Source organism: Triturus cristatus, chromosome 1_2 (assembly GCF_964204655.1).
Source record: "Triturus cristatus chromosome 1_2, aTriCri1.1, whole genome shotgun sequence".
NCBI classification, from domain to species: domain Eukaryota; kingdom Metazoa; phylum Chordata; class Amphibia; order Caudata; family Salamandridae; genus Triturus; species Triturus cristatus.
The window spans coordinates 169,220,671-169,228,977 of NC_140580.1; the positions used below are offsets into that span (position 1 = coordinate 169,220,671).

At 40.6% G+C, this 8,307-nt stretch overlaps 1 protein-coding gene across 1 annotated transcript in view; it reads right to left on the reverse strand.

Annotated features, from left to right (window-relative positions):
• SHOC2 (SHOC2 leucine rich repeat scaffold protein) overlaps positions 1–7,364 on the reverse strand; it is a 352,564-nt gene extending 345,200 nt beyond the window's left edge. Inside the window, exon 1 of the mRNA XM_085603417.1 lies at positions 7,182–7,364. The gene's annotated coding sequence lies outside the window, so the exon portion shown is untranslated. The remainder of the gene's footprint in view (positions 1–7,181) is intronic.
• Between the last annotated feature and the right edge of the window lie 943 nt (positions 7,365–8,307).

Consider the following 8,307-nt stretch of genomic DNA (forward strand, 5'->3'; position numbering starts at 1 on the left):
CAATGTTTTTTGGCATAGACTATTTCCAACTTGTTATGGGCAAAGAATACCCTCGGGAGCCAGTTTATAAAAGGTTTGGAAAAAAGTCAGTGCTGAGCCTTGCAACTAATTGTTAGTTGTGAAATTCTGAGACAGCAAGTACAAGTGCTCATAACTATTCATGATTCAAGCACTTATATCGAAAGACTTAGGCTCGTCTGCCAACTGACCCCAAACTATATGTGTATACTTGATTATAACAAGAACATGGGTGCAATACCAAAAACTGACCAGCCACCCCTGCCATATGATGTGACCTGTAAAACTCACAAACAGTACAAAAAGTTGCATATCCACGTAAGCCATATGAATTTGTTGTCTACAGCCAGCCTTCCACTGGAAGACCAATGTCCTTCCATGACAGCGTCAGCAGTTATCAATCTCACTTCTGCAGAAGCAGTAACCTCTACTTCATCTATTGCGGAGGACTTTGCAAAGAGCCAGGGTCGAGATTTTGCAGACCACATTCCTGAACAGGGAAGAACAAACAACCATATTGAATATGCAGAGTTCGTACTCAGCAACAAATGAGGCAGGTGACTCCTTACTACAGTCCCCAGTGGCCACCTAAGCCAGGCCTGTGCCTTCTAACTTGCTTCATTTTATACCACATAAAAGGTGAAGTTCTCGGAAACTGACTGAAGTGGAACAGTCAGTTCAAGAGTTAGAATGTGACTTTAAATGGTCATACATTGATACAAACCTTCTAGGGCCCATCGCTTGATTTGCCTATGCAGCCTTCAAAATTGTTCCATCTAAATTAGTAAATTGTTTGAATAGTTCTCACACAAATAATAGCCATCATCCATACGTTTATTCTTGCCCAATTAGATCAGAATCAATGTGTCTTGGCAGGATCAAATAAATGGGTACATATTGGTCATACTTTTGGATTGCTTGCTGCTTTCATGTGGCTTTGGGCTTTATTTGGAGAGTGGAGGACCGCAAAGTGGCACACATTTCATCCACTGTATTACAAGTGCGTTATAGTCAATGGCACTGAACATACAGCATCTGAAGCATACACCACATTTTCATGGAGCAACCTGTCTGCCAAACTCTAAAGTATTTCTAGAAATACTTTTAAGGGAATTTGGAGAGTCTTCCTCAGAAGTTTTACCATGGTTTTGAATTATAGATGTACTCACATGGTCTGGGCAGTGGTTCAGAAAAATGTTCTCTGTAGCCGTCAACTTATTACCACACAGTGGAAGAAGTTGGATTTTGGCAATAGTTAACTGGATTTTTGCCAGTCACATTGCCAGCCTGAAGCCAGAGGAGGGCCTCTGCCAAAAACACTCCCAAGCACAGAGATTGCACTATACGCACAAGAACGACAAGTTCTCCTGAACATTATCATAGGAAGGCAGCCTGGTTAGGTCTCAGAGCAAGAGAGAGACATGAACACAATGATGGGAGATTCACTTAGGAATGTACCACAGTACGTGGATGGGGGTCTGCCTTCCTACACAACTTCTATCGTATAGTCAACAGATTTGGAAATTTGGAGGAGATTATGCCACTAGTGGAATTTCATAACCTGCAAGTCTCACGTCCTACTCCCAGGTCGCCCAACTAAAATTATACCAGGCACGTATGTATGTTGCTTCTGTGTGGGAGAATAAAGATATTTTTGAAAAGAAGACACTATCTCCAGAATGGTGTGCTAAGCATGGATTCATACGGGTTTTTATATCCAGGTTGCACTGCAAGTATAAAAGTTAACAGTGAAAAAAATTTAGTCCCACACATTTGAGAGACAGAAAAACTCGAGAAACAGCAAACTTGCATTTTAATTTTCCTCCTGGTTAAAATTCTGATGAGAATGTGTCTACATCCAGAAACAGGAACAGGCCAAACCACTGACCATGAGAAGATCACACTGATAGTATATTGACTTCCTACGGCCAATGTGCAACGTGACAGCTATGGAAATGAATATATGGGAAAATTAGAGAGAAATGGATAAAAGGACTGAGGGATGGGGTAGTATGCATCTATTTTGGAAAGAGGGGGAACTAGAATATTATTAGCAAATGAAGCCTTACCATACTGAAGAATGAAAATTGGTAGAAAAACCAAAACTCTAGAAAACGGAAAGCAAGAAAATGAAGAAAAATCATATAGGGGCCATGTAGTATAACAAATAAGCGATGTATCATCATATGCAATTAGAATTCTGGAAGTCAATTCGGAGTCCTGTAACCCTATAGAGGCACTCAGTCAAAAGACCTGTGCATGGCTACAGTAACCAAACTACTTGGAGATTTGCAACATTTTTGTGACTTACAGTGGAGTGCTTCATCCTATGTTTAGTCATAAACTGAGTAAAACGAATTCTAGTGGTTAAACATTATCAGACATGAAAGGATCTGTCTGCTAGATTGAACATGTAATCCTAAAATGAGACAAATGTTGCTTTTGTGATATTTAGGAGTGTAAGCCAGATTTCCATTTCTTTGGTTTGAATTGTATTTCAATATGGTAAAGTTAGGAAGCAACAATTATTTCAAGGATCTTTAAAGGCAATTAGAAACCTGCGGGTTTGCCTCCTGACCCGCCCCATGGAAAGTATCATCAAAGTTTATAAAGCAAAATGTTTGTCAGTCGCCCACTATGGCTCCGCTATTTGGGGATATACTAGCTCTGCCAAAATACAGAACGTAGAAAATAAATTTTTGAGATCTCTGCTTTCTGTTCCCCAATCAACTCCGATCTTTTCACTGCATACAGAGTTAGGTTTGGGCTACATATCTGACACCCTAAAATTAGCTCCAGTGATTGGCTGGTTAAAAACTTGGCTCAACCAGGAGCTTACTCTAAATCATATCATTTTAAAAGATTGTTTAGCCCTGGATAGAGCCCTTAACATTCCATGGGTAAGACATGTGAAAATCCAGCTTACCCTAGCAGGTCGTCCGGAGCTTTTCTCATCTCCAGATGGAATAACCTATGAAGACTTCAAATCAGTCAAAAACACTCTGTCAAACTTATATTGTCTGGAGAGGGAAGAAACAGAGCTGAAAAAAATCATGGTAAGGAAACACTGTATTCTTTCCTCTGCCCCAGGAATGGAACCATACCTTTTGTCGGTTACAAACCCTTACCACCGTTTTCTCCTAACAAGATTTCGTTTTGATTTAATTCATTTTATTCTGGGCGATTTTAGAACCTGGGCTAGACCTGATGATGCAGAACCATGTGACTGCGATCATTTTTCAACGCAGGACACAATGCACTTTATTATGTTTTGCGGTCATTATATTGGGAACAAATATCTTTTTCTAATCTCTATTTTACGTAATCAGGGCTTCATTCAGGTAAAACCAGCCCTGCTGTTTTTGCAACTTCTTCCTAACACAAAAGTAGCTTTTTCAGTTGCTAGTTTTCTAGTCGCAGGAGCACGTTTAAACAAGCATCGTACAAGGCACAGGCACTTTATCTCTGAAAAATGAATTCTCTCTTTACTCATTCACTTAAATGAGCTTGTATTTTAATAAACCCTTCTTTTTATCTTTTTTAAATATTTATGCACATTTTATTGTAAAATTTAGTGTTTTTTTATATAATGATTGTTTGTAAAAATTTGTGATCTGATGAAATGGTGACATGTACTTTTGCTCGTTCTTTTATGATTTTTAATAATCGAATAAAGATAATTGACTGACTGACTGCCTCCTGACCCGACAAGTCAAGAGAGGGTTGTTACATTACAGCTGATTCGTAGACCACAACTTTCGTCATCTATTAACTCAACAACTGGTTAATTTGCAAGCTACTGCTCAGGCAATGAAAGACAATTACTACCAAATTCAGGGACCACAGGCTATTAGGAGTATAATACACATTAAGACGTGCAATTATTTTTCTCTGGTGAGATATACTAAAGTGGAAGTTGTAAACAGCCCAATAGAATCAACTATAAGAAGAATTTAACATCTTATCTAAAGCAAATTTGATCAACTTATTTCACAACATATCAGACTTTAATCCTTTTCTTAGTACGTGAAGAACTAAGAAGACAGCAAAATACCAACAAACGTGCTTTCAAAATTACAGCACTACAACAAAATCTGTGACACTTTGTGAAATTCTGACATGAAAGATATGAATCACGCAAGGTTATTTAATATAAAAAACAGAAAATCGTAGCTCTCTTTTACACAGCGGCAAGAAAAGAGGGCTTAGTCTGGGGTTGTATGGTAAACAATAAAGTCAAATAACTATTAAACTTGGCAAAGCTCAACGTGGAAACGTGGCAGGTTGACAATTTTCCCGCAGCTCACAAAGGATTGCTCCCAATATTTCAGACCTTGTAAATAAACTGCATCTTGCTTTCAATTCGTTTCTCCCCTCTGACCCCATAAAGAGCCAGTCATGGCGCAAATAACTACAAAATCTTAAGCAGGTAGAACTGTCATTACTCTATGTAAAATTCCAAACACATGCTCTGTTACAAGTCTGTTTCTATAGCTGAATTAGCGCTTCAATGATGATGCCATCAAACATCTTATATTACATCTGAAGGTAAAATCTGCTCAAGCTTACTCGTGTGGCACTTGTCACAGAAACTTGTTGAATGAACACACCAACACAATCAATACTTCTGGAATCAATCATCTATTTTAGTTTAATGGTGGTTGCCAGGTCCCCTTGAACCCGCAAAGCACAGATAATGGTACTAGAGAATCTCCCAAATTAGTTACAAAATGTCCAGCATAAATAAAACTTAAGATGAGCTGACAAGAATGATAGCCCCCGCATAATAACTATAATACTTCAATAAAGAATAGTGTTGAATGGAAAAAATGGAGTTAAGCTTAAGACTGAGGACATCAACTGGATATTCTATTAAAGCTAAAAAGTACCACCTTACTTAGGAAAAATTGTACATGCATTTGCAGCTTCCTCGTGGATGGGTGGGGTGTTTAGCGATTGGAAAGTCGTTTTCTATTGTCTCCATTACAAACACAGTCGTTTTTACTTTCCTTGTTTGACCCTATGCAATGGCTATATTTTTGTGAGGGAATCAGATACTAAATTTGACATGCTTCACAAGAGAGTGATTTGCATCAACAGACTGTACACTATCATATCAGGTCAACGTGATACAAGGAATAGCCAACCAGTTCACAATTACCACTTAAGATTGATAACGTGTGACATACTGTGGTAGAAAACCATTTCATTTTAGAGAATCCTGAGGAAGCCTTTGTATCCTTATAACTGGTACAAACTTTAAAGAATTACATTTATACTATACTGTTCCAACCAGTCTTTATTTTTGCTTTCAAAGATAAATAGATAGAACATGCCACTACATGTGGCATGCATGGCTGAACCTCTGAAAGCCTCTGGACTAAGCCCTGTGATGTGAAACAAAGCCATAGAACAATCAAAGATGCAACTCCGGCTATGCTCACTTCTTACAGAAAACCCAGCTCGATGTCCTGTAGCAGAATAGGAAGTTCCCTCACAAATGTAGGTCTTCCAAAATATGAGTCTTGCTTTGTGTCTATTATTACCACCTGCTACTTTTACCTAGATCAGTGCCTCATCACACCCGTCGCCACCCTCTTTAAAAAAATGTCAAAACAGTTGGTACTACGGCAAAAACACTTGTTATAGATTAGATACCCTGTTACTGTTTGCTACGGGGGATATATAGTAAGAAAGAATACCTTAGATATGAGTAGAAGGCCTAGTTGTGAGTCTGTCTACTCAGGTCAAAGCAAAGTAGTAAGTAACGCTCAGAGATAATGGCACTTCTCTCTATAAACTTAGTGGCATCTCTCTGCCCCTTTTCTGCATTTTCATGCCCATGCTTGCTTCTGTGCTTTTTCTTCCAGCAGGCGGCATTTACAATGTGGGTAGAGATTCAAAAATGCTCAACGGTTTTACAACCATACCTGGGAAAATGTGGTTGTAAGACACAAAGATGAACATTGCAATACTTTAGATGCTTAATACAGATTGTCAAAAAATTGGCACTGAAGATGAATTTATGTAAAAAAAAATTCAGCTTGTAAGACACTTTAGCAAACGGTCAAAAATGTAATTTCTTTCAGATATTTGGCATTTGTTATACTGACTGAGAGGGTACTGACTTACGTTATTCTGGATAAAATGCAACATGTTTTCATCAAAGGGGGTGAATCAGAGTAATTAGACTAAAAAAATACTCTTGATCCAGGCACGGCGTTGGCACTAGACGGTAACCACCACCACCGGTGCACAAAAGCAATGCAGCTCAAGCCATGCACTGGAAGAAAAATCCGTGTGTGCAAGGTCGATTATTTTTTGCCTGGACCCACACTGTGAAGAAGTTCTGCGCCTTGTGTGAGGAGGTTTGCACGAACAACTTTCTTGCTAACCAGGCTAACTCATCCGGTTTTCCCAATATTTGGAATCAATATTGAAATTGTCAGCTTGTCCTTCCGCATGCAACTGGTGGGCTAAAGAGGTAGTAGACACAGTATAAGTCCGCCCCAGAGACCACGACCTCCATCTCCATATTGCTGAGGATAACGAGAGAAGCAGAACTAATGAGAGCCCACTAACAACTACGGAGCTACCTCGTAACCCCGGTGTGCACGATATGTGTAACTCACGACCAAAGGCAGCTCCAGACCCATCTCTAAGACCCCCACACTAATGAGGATAATACATCTTCACCACCACTACAGTGAATCGTTCCCCAACTGGTGCATGACGTACAGGAACATGTACCGTATAATGGGTTCTAACACTTCAGACATAGTGCCGTGGTTCACCACGGGTGTGACATTCCAGGCCCAGACATGGTAGACAAGTGCACGATCAGTTATGTGTCAGAGCGGGTGCATGGGCTTCAGTCTCAGCCCCGGTTCACCAACCTCCCTTTGCCACCTTAGTTTCGACTCAAGCTGTCAGCAAAGGCTATCCTATACAACAGATGTACTCGCGCCAGAGCCCTAAGGATAAGACACCCCCACCCTTGCTGTCTGACTGCAGGCCCAGGACTGGCGCTGACACCCCAAACACTCACACAAACAGAGAGGCTGGAGATGCTGTGGTCGCAGACAGAGCTACCCCTCCATCCCAGTCTTTCCTCTCCTGCTGCCCCCGCGCAGCGCCGGAGCGGACGCCTGCTCTGGACTCACCTCTCAGAGATCGGTCTCCGCCACCATCCTCCTTCCTCCTCCTACACCGCCTCTTCCCTTCTGGAGCTGGCAGCACCCAGCGCCGCCCCGGGCCCGCCCCTCACTGCGCAGCCACAGCAACGTCACGTCTCGGAGGCTGATGTAAACGCGCTTGCACTCTACGGTCTAACACAGACGGTCAGTAGACATAGAAAATGGACAATTTTTCACAGGATTTTGTCCCCCCCTCCCCCCGTAGCGAAAGACCTAGATGAAGGACTATCGGAAAAGCAATAACACGAAAGCAGGACGCCTACAAATAATTTCTCCTGGCATAACGGTCTATAAGAGAACTAGAGTGCTACTGAAATCTAAGAATGTCCCTACGATGGGCGCCATGCTGCTGTGTGAACGTCTTTGGTTTATTCTTCCATCCATTGTAGAATCAAAGAAGGTTTTAAAAACAGTGGGTATCCTTTCTGGGTTAGCTATTACAATTTACTTATTTTTAAGCTACAAAATGGTTTACGAGATGTACGAAAAATAATTGGTATCTTCATCACATATGAGATGCTAGGTCCTGTTATAGTTTGACTAGACACTTTTCAGAAGTTGTTCGGCTCATTTTGAGAAAGACCTCTAAAATTCCACTGAACTATATGTATTGTTATGTTAGGAATTTTAAAGAGCGGAGCATTCCCACGCCCTGGCCGAGGATAATGTAGTAATCAAGTTCACATCCAGAATGTAGTTTAAGGTAGATTTATTGAAGTTGGTTACAAGATGTAGGTTCAGTAGTATTCAGCCCCACCAGGAGCAGCCAGCCAGGCGCTCAGCCCTTCTCCAACTGTGGGTTTCATAGATGAACATTCCACATTACATCATCTCCACATTGTTCCACTGGTGGAGAAGTGAATGGCAAGAACAACACTATACCAAGATACTACATATCCTCCTTTCTTCCAGAAGGAAAACAAAACAGAGAAATAAAGAATTAGATATAGAGCTCAGAAGAACAAAATCGAGAGGAGAGTACAAGGGAGAACAGAGCGAAGGCAGAAAAAGAGAAAACAAGCAAAGGTCTTAAATAAACAGATAAAATAACTTGTTTCCCATCCTCCTTTCTATAAATGAGAAAAAGAAATAA